The sequence below is a fragment of the Galendromus occidentalis genome, unplaced genomic scaffold (assembly GCF_000255335.2).
Source record: "Galendromus occidentalis unplaced genomic scaffold, Mocc_1.1 scf7180000077515, whole genome shotgun sequence".
Lineage (NCBI taxonomy): Eukaryota > Metazoa > Arthropoda > Arachnida > Mesostigmata > Phytoseiidae > Galendromus > Galendromus occidentalis.
The window spans coordinates 180907-193400 of NW_003805503.1; the positions used below are offsets into that span (position 1 = coordinate 180907).

Genomic DNA, 12494 nt, shown 5'->3' on the forward strand with positions numbered 1-12494 from the left:
CCGTTCATAAAATGCATACATTGCAAGCAGAATCTATGTATGAAGTTCTTTTTCGTAGACTACCACGTATGCTGAATTCGTCAGAATGAATTGCTCCATTCCGTTTATGTAGAAATTTGGCTCTAATTATTTGGCTGTTTCGGAGGAATTGGGAGTCGATACCACTCATGAAGATGCGCCAAATTTGAATCCGGCGATCCGAAAACATATTATGTCTTCGGATATCTCGGGCAGATCCAATATTCGTCCATTGTTCATAGTATTTTCCATTATTCCCATAGAGTCAATGCTTAAGGGCGGATTTTCGAAAAAATTTAAACACCCTTAAAGTGGCCATACGCAGATAATATCCTAGGGTTAAGCTTCCCTCGGGGTGGGGATTCTATGACCAAAGTTTCAGCCCGATCGGCGTGTTACATGTTCGGCACTCCCCTTGTGAGAGCACGACTCCCCTGCCGCTGCTGGTTGCTCTCGAATCCGACCGTAATAGACTGGAGCAACGGAATTTTCATCCGCCCTTGGCATCGAAATATTTTCTTCCGCGGCGCGTAGACGCAGTCCTAGAAAATGTCGCAAGCAGATCCTCGACGGACGGACGGACGATCAATCGGTCGTTCAAACGACCGACAGGGGGATGAATGGACAGGCATTGAGTCAGAGGATTCGAGTGATAGCGAAGACGTGAGCTGCACTGCAAGCGTCCCGTCTGTATGTCTTTATCCTTGCGGCCAGTGCCCAGTTTGTCCGGCGGGTCCTATGTCAGCTATGAGCCCCTCAAGCCCAGAGACGCATTGACGAACGAACGAACGGACGGACGGACGGACGGACGGAACGAACGGCCGTCCGACTCAGCGACCGCCCGGCAGAAGCGAGCGCTCGGATTGTGGTCCACCAAGTCCTCTGCTATCTCTCGATCCGGTCGGTCATCGAATGAATATCGACCATGGAGAGGAGCAAAGTTGAGTGAGTCACCAGCCGAAAAGCCCCCGTAGTTTTTATGATCTTGCTATTTTTTCATCGGCCGCTTCTTCATCTGAGACAGTGGTGAGGGAGCTCTGTGCTCGGCGGTCCCTTCGTTCGTCCGGTACGGCGCTCTCGAGCGTCGAAAACGAGCTGTGACTTTCGAGATAGCGACAGTGCTGTCGTTGTTGGGGACACTATTGTCGTTATTATTCGTGCACCCCGCACAGACAAACTGTATACGGGGAGGAGCGACTTTGAATGCCATCTATGTACGTCGGTGATTGTGGTCTCTGGCTCGCGAGGAAATGTTCCGTAAGAGGGCGTGTTCTGACGTTTAGTCCGAGTGCTGTCCAGATTTACATGAGCCAGAGCACGTCGAGAGACATCCATCAACGGGAAACACCGTCCCGGAGTTCATGGAACAGCGTTGCGCACTTCGGCTCCGCAGAAATTTTCGTTCCAAGTCTTTACCTCGACGTCTACGCGAAACTAATGCGCCGATCGATATTCTCTAATCACTATTAATATTTCATTCTCCCGGCTTCGTTGGCGGGTTCGCTTTCCCTGACACCGGACCTCCGCTGTGCAATTCGCGAATCCTCTGTGGCAGTTGCCCATTTTTCCCCAACGCAAAATGCTCCACGGGGCCCTCCGTCCCTCCACGAATAGACGGGCGGAGAGAAACGAGACTCTGAGACGAGACTCTAAGACGAAATGAAATTCAGGAGACGAGTGCGTGAATGAATGGATAGGCGAGTTCGCCTGTGGCTTATCTCCCGCGGCAGCGGGCCGAAACGTGGGGAACATCGAGGCCAGGAACCGGGAGGCTAGACAAACCGCGAACGGCAACTACGAGAGCTGAGGGAGGAAAAGTGCAGCGACCCTCCGAAGCGACGTTAACTCAGGGATACAGCTCACCAAATACTTGATCGTCGAGTATCTTCGAATATTTCGCATATATTCCGAAAACTCATGAATAAAAAATGATGCTCGTCTGTGCACCTCAGCACTCGAGTGAGCAGACATCGAGGCGATTCTTGAACTCTAGAAAAGTAAGAGCGAAGCGAAGTCGCGGCGAGAGATAGGCAGATACCGAGCCAGGATCGCCGGTGAGAGACGCCATCGATACGGGGGAGACCGAATATTCCTATGCAGCGTTCGTCGGAGCGTAGCGTCGTATGGAGCTCCAGCATAGTTTGGTTTGCGAGTCCTCTTTTTCCTTGCCCTATTAAAATTCCTCCCGGTACGACACGAATACAGAATCGAACGCATAGTCCGTCGAGGCTCGGAGTTCGAGCTATTTGTATCCTACGACGACGAGTGTTTTTCCCGTGCGAATGCGCGAGCCGGTCGGATATCCAGCTGGATTTCCGCACAAAGACAATTACCGGCAGAGACGGCATTCGTCTATCGCGTGCAGGCATTTTTCCGCTTCCTCGCAGGACGTGCATTCCGTTCTTCCGTCGGAAATACTGGAAATGAAAAGGGGCCGAGAACTCCTCTGGCTCCGTCCACGAGCGCGGAACGAGAACAACGCAGTGAAGATTGATTGATTGCCAGATTGAATAGAAGATTGAGCGGGCCTCATAGATAGCGATCGCGCAAGATATATGTATGTTCGACCGGGGATTCATACTCGTCTCCAGAACATCGGGCCAGGGCTTTGAACGGCACGGGCTCCTGGTTGGCAGGCCGTTCAACCGACCGACCGGCCAACCGTCGGACCGGGCGACGTTCCGCGCTCAGCAGCCAGCTAGTAGAGGAGCCAGCCGTCGTCGTTCGTTGCTGCTTTCGAGACAACGGGGTCGAAACAACGTGTTATTTTCCGCCATTGAAAAGGCCTGTATTTATAGAGCCGTCCCCCAACAGCCTGTGCTGCGTCTGTGTCGACACCCTTGACGCCGTTGCGATGGCGGCAATGGCAGCGGAGGAGGCTGATACCGCCACGAGTGAGGGAGGGGGCGCACGGGTGAAATGAGTGAGCGACAACGCCGGAGGGCAAGTGAACGAACGGGCTTGCTGGCGGGCTGTCGGGTAGGCAGGAGGTCGAGCGAGAAAACCCCTTAGCTCTGCCATCGTCGTCAACTAGAGCATCTTCTGCAGTAGAGCGGACAGGCAGGCAAGCTCACTTGAATCTATCCTCCTTCTTCCGTCGTTCAGTTTGAAAGCTACAATTTGGCGGCCTCATCGTCGTCGCTTCCGTCGACGTTGCAATAGAGCTTGTCGGATGACGTTCGCTGAACCATCTATAAGCGGCGCGATGAGCACTTAAAATCATTTCGATGAGCTCGCAATCTCTCAGCGACTATATTGTCTATCAAGGAAACTGACGCACTGCGGAGCCTCGCGGTGCTCCCGCGTGGACGGTAGGGTGCCCGACGCACCGGATCCCTAACGAAGAGCGGAGAAGAAGAAATCAGCGGCAAGCGGAGCAGCGTCCCGAAGGATCCCCCAGATTTTCTTCGAATGTACCGCGCGCGTATTCCCGTGTGAACGTATTTGCGTCTGTCCGGTTTCTGAACTGTGGACGAGAAACACGGTTCCGGAAGGAGATGGTAGCCGAGCATGATATCCCAAGAATGGAGACGATGGGGCGAGAAGCCTCGTTGGCCGAACGGCACGCGAGACGAAGGAGATTGGATGAGAGGGATAAATCTTGGTGAAGTACGGCGCAGGTCCCGGCTGCGATGCTGGAAGGATCAGAACCTTAGATAGGGGCGATATTTGACTGAGATTGCTCGTGAGCACGTTCTGTGCTCACGTTCTGTGTTCTTCGTGCCTCTACTCGGAGAGACGAATAGCGATGGGCAGACGAGCAACTATATAGTCAACGGTACAACTGCAGAAGAGGCATTTTTACAAGCGATTCTCGACGGCTCAGTCGTTCCCCGTCCGTCTATATTTTATTGCGTTGCATAAATATTGGACCTGGAAACTCGTGGCGGCGGCAGTGCCCTAAGCACACGAACGCGGCGAAAGATTCAGCAGCCATTGACAGGTTTATGGTTGCTTTGACTGGCCAGCTCGCTCGCTCCAGCTCGCGTGTCTCTCACTCACTCGCGGTCTTTGCTAGCTTCGGCCTTAATTTGATTTGCCGTTGGAGTTTGATGTTCTGGACAGGGACGGTGGGCTAGTGCCCTAGCTGGTGGTTTGCCCGCGGCCCATCTCTCCGGCGGCGACGCCACTGTCGTCGTCACCGTTACCACGAACCTCTTCGTCGTCGTTCTCGTACTTTCCATCGCTGCCGTGGTTGACGTACTCCTCCTGCTCCAAACGAAGTCTAATGAAAGCTCAACGCACTTTGAATGGCAACTCTTTCGGTGCTTCAATCAATCCACCCATTCACCCCCGTCCCCTTTCATTCCCTAATAGCCTTGAACTCTCGTACAAGCCGCCCCGCCATCGGCGACATCCAGTCACTTCCGTCCCCGCCGGCAGGGGCCCCGAGCCGCAGCTCGCGGCAGGTACCACATAGTTCAACAACAAATGGCTGAGCGCCAATGACGGTGCTCGAATGCTGATTTCTCCTCAACTTGTTCATTGATGAAAGTTTGAGTCAAATTTGTCCCTGTCCCGCACTCTCTCGGGAGACCTCTCCAAACTAAACACGTCTAACGGACGCACTTTCGGCGGATGCGGGACGGAATCGCAAGCAAGCCCCGTCGTTTCCTTCGTCCGAGCTCCGCCTCATCCGCGCCCTGTCGGAATAGAGACGAGAGCGAATCGTTGGAGCTCGCAATCGAACGCGAAACTCTCGTAGTTGCGTACGTTCAGTACGTTCGAAGCTTGGTGGGTCTCCGTCCCGCATCGACCCCGCCGACGAGCGACCGCCCGGTATTATTTATAAGCGGTCTCGAACGCTACCGTCCGTTACGTGTTCGGCTCCAGATGACCGACTACGACTGTGACTTCCGACGGTAATTAGTGCGACATCGAGGGATCTGACGGCTCGAATCGGAGTCGAACCGGAGGGCTTCTCCCCGACGGGAGCTTAAGGAACTCAAACGGTCGGAAGCCTATTGTAACCGCAGCAACTCGATAATCGCCGGATACCGCCGCGATAAAGCTCGGCCAGCCCGTGATTCATAATAGAGTCGAATGAGCGTGCGGATGACATTTCCAATTTGGTTCTTCTGACCCACAACTAACGAGCTCTTTCGCTTGTCGTCGTTCCGTCTTCGGCAACCGCGTCGGTCCTTCGTGATCGATTCTCCCTCGGATTCAGAGACTGATTTTCATCAGCACTCCCGACGACTCTTATTCGCCACGACCGGGGCTTGGTTTTTCCTTTTTCACTCGACGAGGAACTAATCCCTCTTTTTAATTTATTTTGGATTTGACATCGAAGCTCCCCTCTACGTCCGACATGTCTGGTTACCGATTTCATCTTCTTCACGTCATCCCTTCGCTCGCACGGCGGCATAGCGTCGGTAGTCGTATCGTCTTTAAATCCGGCATTGTGATTCAGCCATCCCTTCTTTATCCGTTGTGAAAAGAAGATTGGAAATGTACAAAAGCCGTCCGATCGCTCGGATAGCCCGGTAATAGAAACGTGTGGTCGGAAAGGACGACGAACGACAATGGGAGACCCTGGAAGCAGCGGCGAGGGCAGAGGGCATCGGAGCGGCTGCGAGCAACGAAGAATGCGAGTTCGGTCACATTTTCGCAGTTGATTCCGGCGGAGATGGAAACGATTCCCACGAGGCTTGGACGGCGACAATGGCGACACGATTCTTCACTGTTTCGAATCTGTTCCTCTCGTTCGTTGCTGGGCCACGTTCCCCTCGCGGAGTCAATGTCTCGTCTTCATGAGCGCCTGCCCCCCGAATCCGCCTCCCGCTCCAGTGGCGGTAGTGACGGCAGCAAGCGGTGGGATGGGGCGAGTGTTGTGCTCATCTGGCCGCTGTCGAGAACGATGCCGTCCTTGTGAAGTCGAAGAAACGGGAACTTCGCTCGAAGCTTACGTGAGGCCGCGGCAAAATGGACGTGGACGCTTGGCGGACGGGCCGAGCGAGTGAGGGCCGGCCGACCATTCGCGCGCTCGCTCGTTCGCTTTCAGGGGGGAGCATCTGAGGCTCAGCAGGCCCAGTGAGCTCGGGGCAGGCTCGGACAGGCGAGCAAGAGTCAAGAGAGGAAGGCATCTCCGTCTTCTTCTTGTTCCCCTCAAAAGGCTCTTCTGAAGCCACTACAACTGCTGCTACTACTACGACTACTACTAGTGGTGGTAGTCGTCGCCGTCTCGCTTTGCTCCTGCTGATGCCCCGGAAATGAGAACGCCCGTCTTCCCGCCCATTCGCCGACCCGCCGTTGGCCGTCAGGCCGGCTGACTGCCCCAGCTCCGCCGGGCGTCCGTCCGACCGACCGACCCTGACTGTCTATGAGGCAACGCCGCCAATCCTGCTAACAGAAGTAGCGATTGAAGGAACAGTAGTAGGGCAGCAACGAACGAACTCACAGCTTGTCGTTGTTGTTGTTGCTGCCGCCTCGGCCGCTGGAAAGTGAGCGCAGGCAACTGTGTTGAAGGTTGCGTTCGTTCGCTGCGTCTTCTTTTTGAGGCACTACACGACAAAACTTTCGTTCGGAGTCGTTGCCTAGCATGTTATTGTGGTGCTGCCGGCTATGGAAGAGTTTGCAGCGGCGGCGGCGGCGGCAGCAGCAGCAGCAACGGGGCGTAATCCTCCCCAAGTCGCGCGGGCCGGCTTGTAGGTTGGAAAACATTGGAGGAATTCCAAAGAGTTATGAGGAAATTTTCGAGCAGCGAGGCTTATAGCTCTCAGCCGAGGAATGGACAACACGACGATGGGAGTATTAGAGTGGAATCGGGAAGAAGTCCCTCTTCCCGCACAGAAGTCCTTCGAGCGGGAATATCCTCTTACGTATGTATATCGAGATGCGGCACACAGTGAATACGAAGCGATAGATTCAGCCGAATCTACCGCCACGGTGAGGAATTAGTACGAAGACTTTACGTAAGATCTTCAGCGCTATAACTCAACGCACTTCGCGAAGCTTGCTTACGTGGTGAGGTGTTCAGCGTCCGATGGCTCGTTGCGCCAATGACTGAGTCTCCCTCCTGTTCGGTAAGCTGACCGGCTCTCGACCCCGTTGGCGGATAGACAGGACATTACGCCGCAACTAGTGGCTTCCGGTCGACTTCACCCGATCGCACCGATGAAAATCATCATAACAATGGTGATAACAATTTGACACCACTGCTCCACCCTTACATCCGAGCGACTCCCTACTACACATAACGCAAGCCTTCCATAGGAAGAGGAGCGCCCTGCCAGAACTCGCGGATGCCTACTCGATAAATTATCTATATATATAAAATTGAATGTCCACTTGTCTGTCATGGTCGCCTATTCTTGGAAACTAAAGGTAACTTAGTCTTGGAATTTGTCGTGACGAGGCACGTAGTACCTGGGAAGGTTTTAAGCCTATCAGATCCGAGAAGAACGGACCCCTTTTCCGTCATTCAGTCATTTCGTGTTTCAAATTGCCTCTTGGGGGAGCTTCGTTATTTTCGTTTCTTTTTTCGTTTCGCGCTCTTCCGTTTAACATCGTTATTTTTTGATGACATTCCATGAATTCGATCGGAATCGGACTCCGGAATAATCTCTGAATTCGCTCCTTTGCGAAGACATTAGCTGTCGGTGCCGTAGGTGCTCTTAAGGTTTGTGATGAGTCCAGCTCAGTCGGGATATCCGATGTCTAAGCTGAGACTCTAACAGTTTCTTTCGTGTTCTCTCCGAAGCGTCGAGGGGCTTTCGACGGTGTTGTCGGCCTGGCTTCCCGAAGTGTGTCCTTAGATATGCCGCCTAAGCGCAGACGGAGCTCGCTGGGTCGATATTCGCGCCGTGCGACTAAAAGGAAGGCCTCGATAGCTCTTGACACTGATTCTCAACGAGCAACAAGGTTGCAGCTTGACAGAATATGGCACTCGCGAGCGCGTTTGACAGAGAATGAGGATCGTCGAAATGCGAGACTGGAAGTAGACCGTTTGCGGCATTCGAGGACACGAGTTAATGAAACGAATGACCGGCGCGCTTGGATGGGGTCCAATCTCATACTCTCCAAATCCATTCCGAGGAAACGGAGGACGAACGGGTGGAAAGATTGTTGGCTGATAGAGCCCGGCATGTTCAGGTCAGGCGTAGCATACATAATGATTTGAACCTTACGGCTTTTGAGTATGACCCTGGTATAGATTACAGCAAGCATCGTGGTGTGAATATAGGAAGAATGGATCAGGTATGTAATTTCTGCCGAGCACTCAAATTTGCTAAAGAGACCCCAGGCATGTGCTGTGCGGGAGGAAAAGTCAAGTTGCCTGAATTGTGTCCGCCGCCTGAGCCCTTAGCGACATTAATATCTGGGAGCACGAATCAGTCAAGTACATTTTTTGAAAAACATTCGAAAGTATAACTCATGTTCCCAAATGACATCATTCGGAGCGACGGAAATCATCCGAGACAATTATATGCTCACCTTCAAAGTGCAAGGTCAGGTATATCATCGCGCTGGGTCTCTTTTGCCGCTACCGGGGGCTGATCACCAATTCCTTCAGATTTATTTCATGGGCGACACAAACGAGCAAATCGATCAGAGGCGTCGTTTCAACAGTGGAACAATCCGTGAGATTGTTGCAGATTTACAGGACATGCTGCATCGGCACAACGAATTAGTACGAGTGTTCAGATCTTCTCTTGAGCTCATGCCGACAGATGACTATGTGGTTGTTATAAAAAAAATGTTAAATTGTTCTTTCTTGGTGAATTTTTAGCAAGTGGTGAACAGGGGCGCGGCACAGCGCGCGGGTCGCGCTAGTCTTATATATGATTTCAAATGCTGACTTGTTAAGCTCTTGATGTATGGATACGATGTTCAATATATCCACACAGTAGCTGACACATTCAGCCCAGAGGTACTTTTTATGTTCAAAACCGGCACTGATTAGAACGGATCTGACCTTTATGACTGTGCGATTTCCACGTTCCGCAGTGCCATTTTGCATAGCAATGTATGCACTGCTGAACGTTTGCTCCGCACCAATGTCATCGAGAATTTTCTTGACTTCTTGATTTTTGAATTCAGTTCCGTTATCCGACTGGAAACGCTTAATGTTGTGACCGATTTGATTTTTGTACCACTGAGTGTAATGTCAGATAGAGTCGGCGGTCTGATCTTTGGTCTGAAGAAAGTACCTAGACCTTCCTGAATTTTGAAAATTCATCCGTGATCATTAGAAAATGTCGTGAGTTCCCCAGCGACGGTGTAGCCGGGCTACACAAGTCTGCCGAGACTGAACCAGGCTCTTTTGCTTTTGCCTGTTCAGGCCGACTGTGATATGAGCTTCTGGTTCGCTTCCCCATAATGCAGCTCTGGCATTGATCTAGATCATCTTGATAGCTTATCTTGTTCAGGTTGAGAAACCTTTCAACATATTCCTTGTTGATATGTGCCAGTATTTCGTGGAATCTTCGAAGACTCTGCGTCGGTATTTCTGCATGCCATTTATCTTCTTTCGGGTCTGTGCTTCCTTGTCAGTGGCGGATTTACGAAATTGCCGCCCCTAGGCTAAATCAGGACCGCCGCCCTGATATGACCAGTCTGGGAAGAGACTTGAAACTTTACATCCGCAAAAGCCAAAAGTCTTGTCGTCTGATTATTTATTGACATATATATATGTAACTTATATATATATATATTTATGCATAGACATTACGCCGCGTTACAAGCGCGATTTATGAAATAGACCGGTCATAGACGTTTGCGGAACTTCTCACCACAAAAAGTCTCGATTATGTCATCGGAGGAGATCGCTTCGACAGTATCAGACTCGATACACAGTATCGCCAAATCGTTCAACCTGCCCTCGGACATGCTCGATCGCAGATACGATTTGATCCGCTTCAGACAAGAGAAGGATCGTTCCGCGGAGCAATTGGATACGGCCATGGATCTGTATATTCTCAAAGCGATGTCAACGTTCGGAAAAACGTCCTGGAGACTGCGCTCCCTGATGAATTTGCACAGGTTGTCTATATTCAAGCTCTTCTTGTCTCCACGGCTCGCATATTCTTTTAAATGAAGTAACTCCTCAACTAAGTCCGAAGAGAGATCTTCCGAATAGAACCTACTCAAACGCAGACCGTCTTCACGGATTCTGTCGGCGGAAAGATCGTGAAGTTCGAAGAGCACTCTGAAGATTGTGAAAGCCTTATCGTAAGCATTCTTCCTTTCATTGAGAGCGCTAACCAAACAATCGACCACCGGGAAGAAGACTTCGTCTCGGAGAGCGTCTTCGGTACAAACCGGGGGTCCTTCATCCTCGTCGCTGTCGTCAAAGTGTCGTTTCCTCTTCCTCGTGCGTGCTGCGCGCGACTCTAGAGACTCGTCACCGAAGAGCGCTCTGGCATCCTTAAAGTTTGCAGCGAACTCTCCACGAAGAGACGTAAAATATGAGATAAGAGATTCGTACAAAGTCATCACCAACTCGACGTCGGCATCCTCTCGCTGGAGCTTCTTGCTGACTGCGTTTATACGACCCAGGGCTCTTCCCCAGAAAATCGTCATAAATGCGGTCTCGAATTTTGACATCTGCTTCATGAAGCCCCCCGCTTCCGCCCTATCGAGCGCCTTTTCCGAAGTGTCCGTTGAGATGCTTTCCAGAGTATCGTAAATGGGTTTCCAGGACTTCAATAGAGCTTTGCAAGCTTCATATCTGCACGACCATCGGGTGCTTGACAAACTTTTCAATGTGAGTTTGGTCTCGTGCTTCAATTTCTCCCAACGCGTCGGAGTCGCCGAGAAGAAGTTGTAGATTCCCTGCAGGAACATGAAGTATCGCGTGGACTCAGGACAACAGGAAGCCGCAGCTGTGCCAACCAGATTCAATGAATGCGCTGAACAGGGAACGAACTCGGCGAATTCGTTCACCGCTTTAATACGTGCTTGGAGTCCTTTGTAAGAACCGGACATATTCGCTGCATTGTCGTACGATTGGCCCCTGCAGTTCTTCAAATCGATGCCTGCGGAGAGCAAATGCTCCGTGATCGCGTCGTAAAGCTCCTGGCCTGTGTGACCAGTATTCGGGACGAAGTTCAAGAATGATTCTGACGGTGAGCCGTTCTCTTGCACGAATCGCAGCACGATCGACAGCTGATCCACATGGGAAATGTCTGGGGTAGAGTCGACGATCAAAGAGAAGTATTTCGCTGTTTTCAGCTTGTTAGCGATGACTTCCCTGCATTTCCGAGCCACGATTCGCACAACATCTTCGAATGTGGTCGAGGAGAGATAACTCGTCTTCCCACTACCTTGAGCTCCATGCTTTGTCAAATGCTCTTTCATGAAGGGATCGAATTCGGCGAGGAGTTCCAGTACCATAAGGAAATTCCCATTGTGCGACGACCTAAGAACCTCATTCGAACCTCTCAATGGGAGCCCGCGACTTGTCAACTTTCTTACGACGGCGACGACTCGTTTCATAACTTCCTTCCAATATCTCACCTCCTGAGCCCGCTCTGATTCGAGCATTAAACTCAGATTCTGCCCCGAGTACTTCTTGTTTTTAAGTCGTTATCGCAGATTCTTTGTGCACTCTCGATTGTTCGTGGGTCTCGAAATGAGTTCTTGCGTTCTTCCAGTCATTGAATCCACCGCCAACGAGGGAGATAGATGACGAATTTGAGAAAAGAAGACATGGTCCACAGAATACCTTACCGGTGGATTCTGAGTAGATAAGCCATTGTCTATTCGATATCTCACCATTCGGCAGCTTTCGTTGCAGGAAATTCGAGCTGAAGAAACGCGCTTGGTCTTGATAGATTCGCTTCGAGTTACTGAAATCCGAGCCAGAATTTTGCGGATGACCATTCCGCGCGACGTAATCTCTGAGCTCGTCGTTGACAATCCATTTCGCTGGATCCGAGTCGAATTCGGAAGAAGTGAATGACGAAGACGACGGGTCTGTGGATGAGCTTCTATCGACATTGTTCATCCTATCATCCCTCGGAAAAAAATCGTCCACACTCGTGCCCGAATCCGGGGGAACGTTCCTCAGCTCGACAGGCGGCGCTGTCTCCGCCTCTGTTTCGATCGGAGACTCCGAGAGTCCTTTAGAGAAGAACTTATCGATCTTCGCGGTCTTCGCGAGCAACTGACGTTCTCTCTGTTTCTTCTCTTCCGCTTTCTTACGGTACTCGCACCCGCTCAGACGGGCTCGCCCGTCCGCCATGCCCGCTTTTGTTATCTGGACATGAAGTTGAAAGAACTTTAGGAGAAGCTCGAAATTGCGATGCTTCCCGGCGCTTGCACGAGTTTATATTCAAGTTCTCTTCCATTTCGAAAAGAGCTTCTGGGATCGGCAGAGGCGACCATTGTTACTACTCACTCGTTCGATCCTAGATGAGAAGGAAAAAAACGGTCTTTTGTTTAACGTAAGGGATCGAGCATGATCTCGGGGATCTTTCAAGGGATGAGATCTCGGTGTTCGATTTCGAGACGTTTCTCCGCCGCCGATTTGA

At 51.4% G+C, this 12494-nt stretch overlaps 1 pseudogene; it reads right to left on the reverse strand.

The window, feature by feature from the left end:
- Positions 1–9726: 9726 nt before the first annotated feature.
- Positions 9727–12205, reverse strand: LOC100903668 (zinc finger MYM-type protein 1-like; annotated as a pseudogene).
- Between the last annotated feature and the right edge of the window lie 289 nt (positions 12206–12494).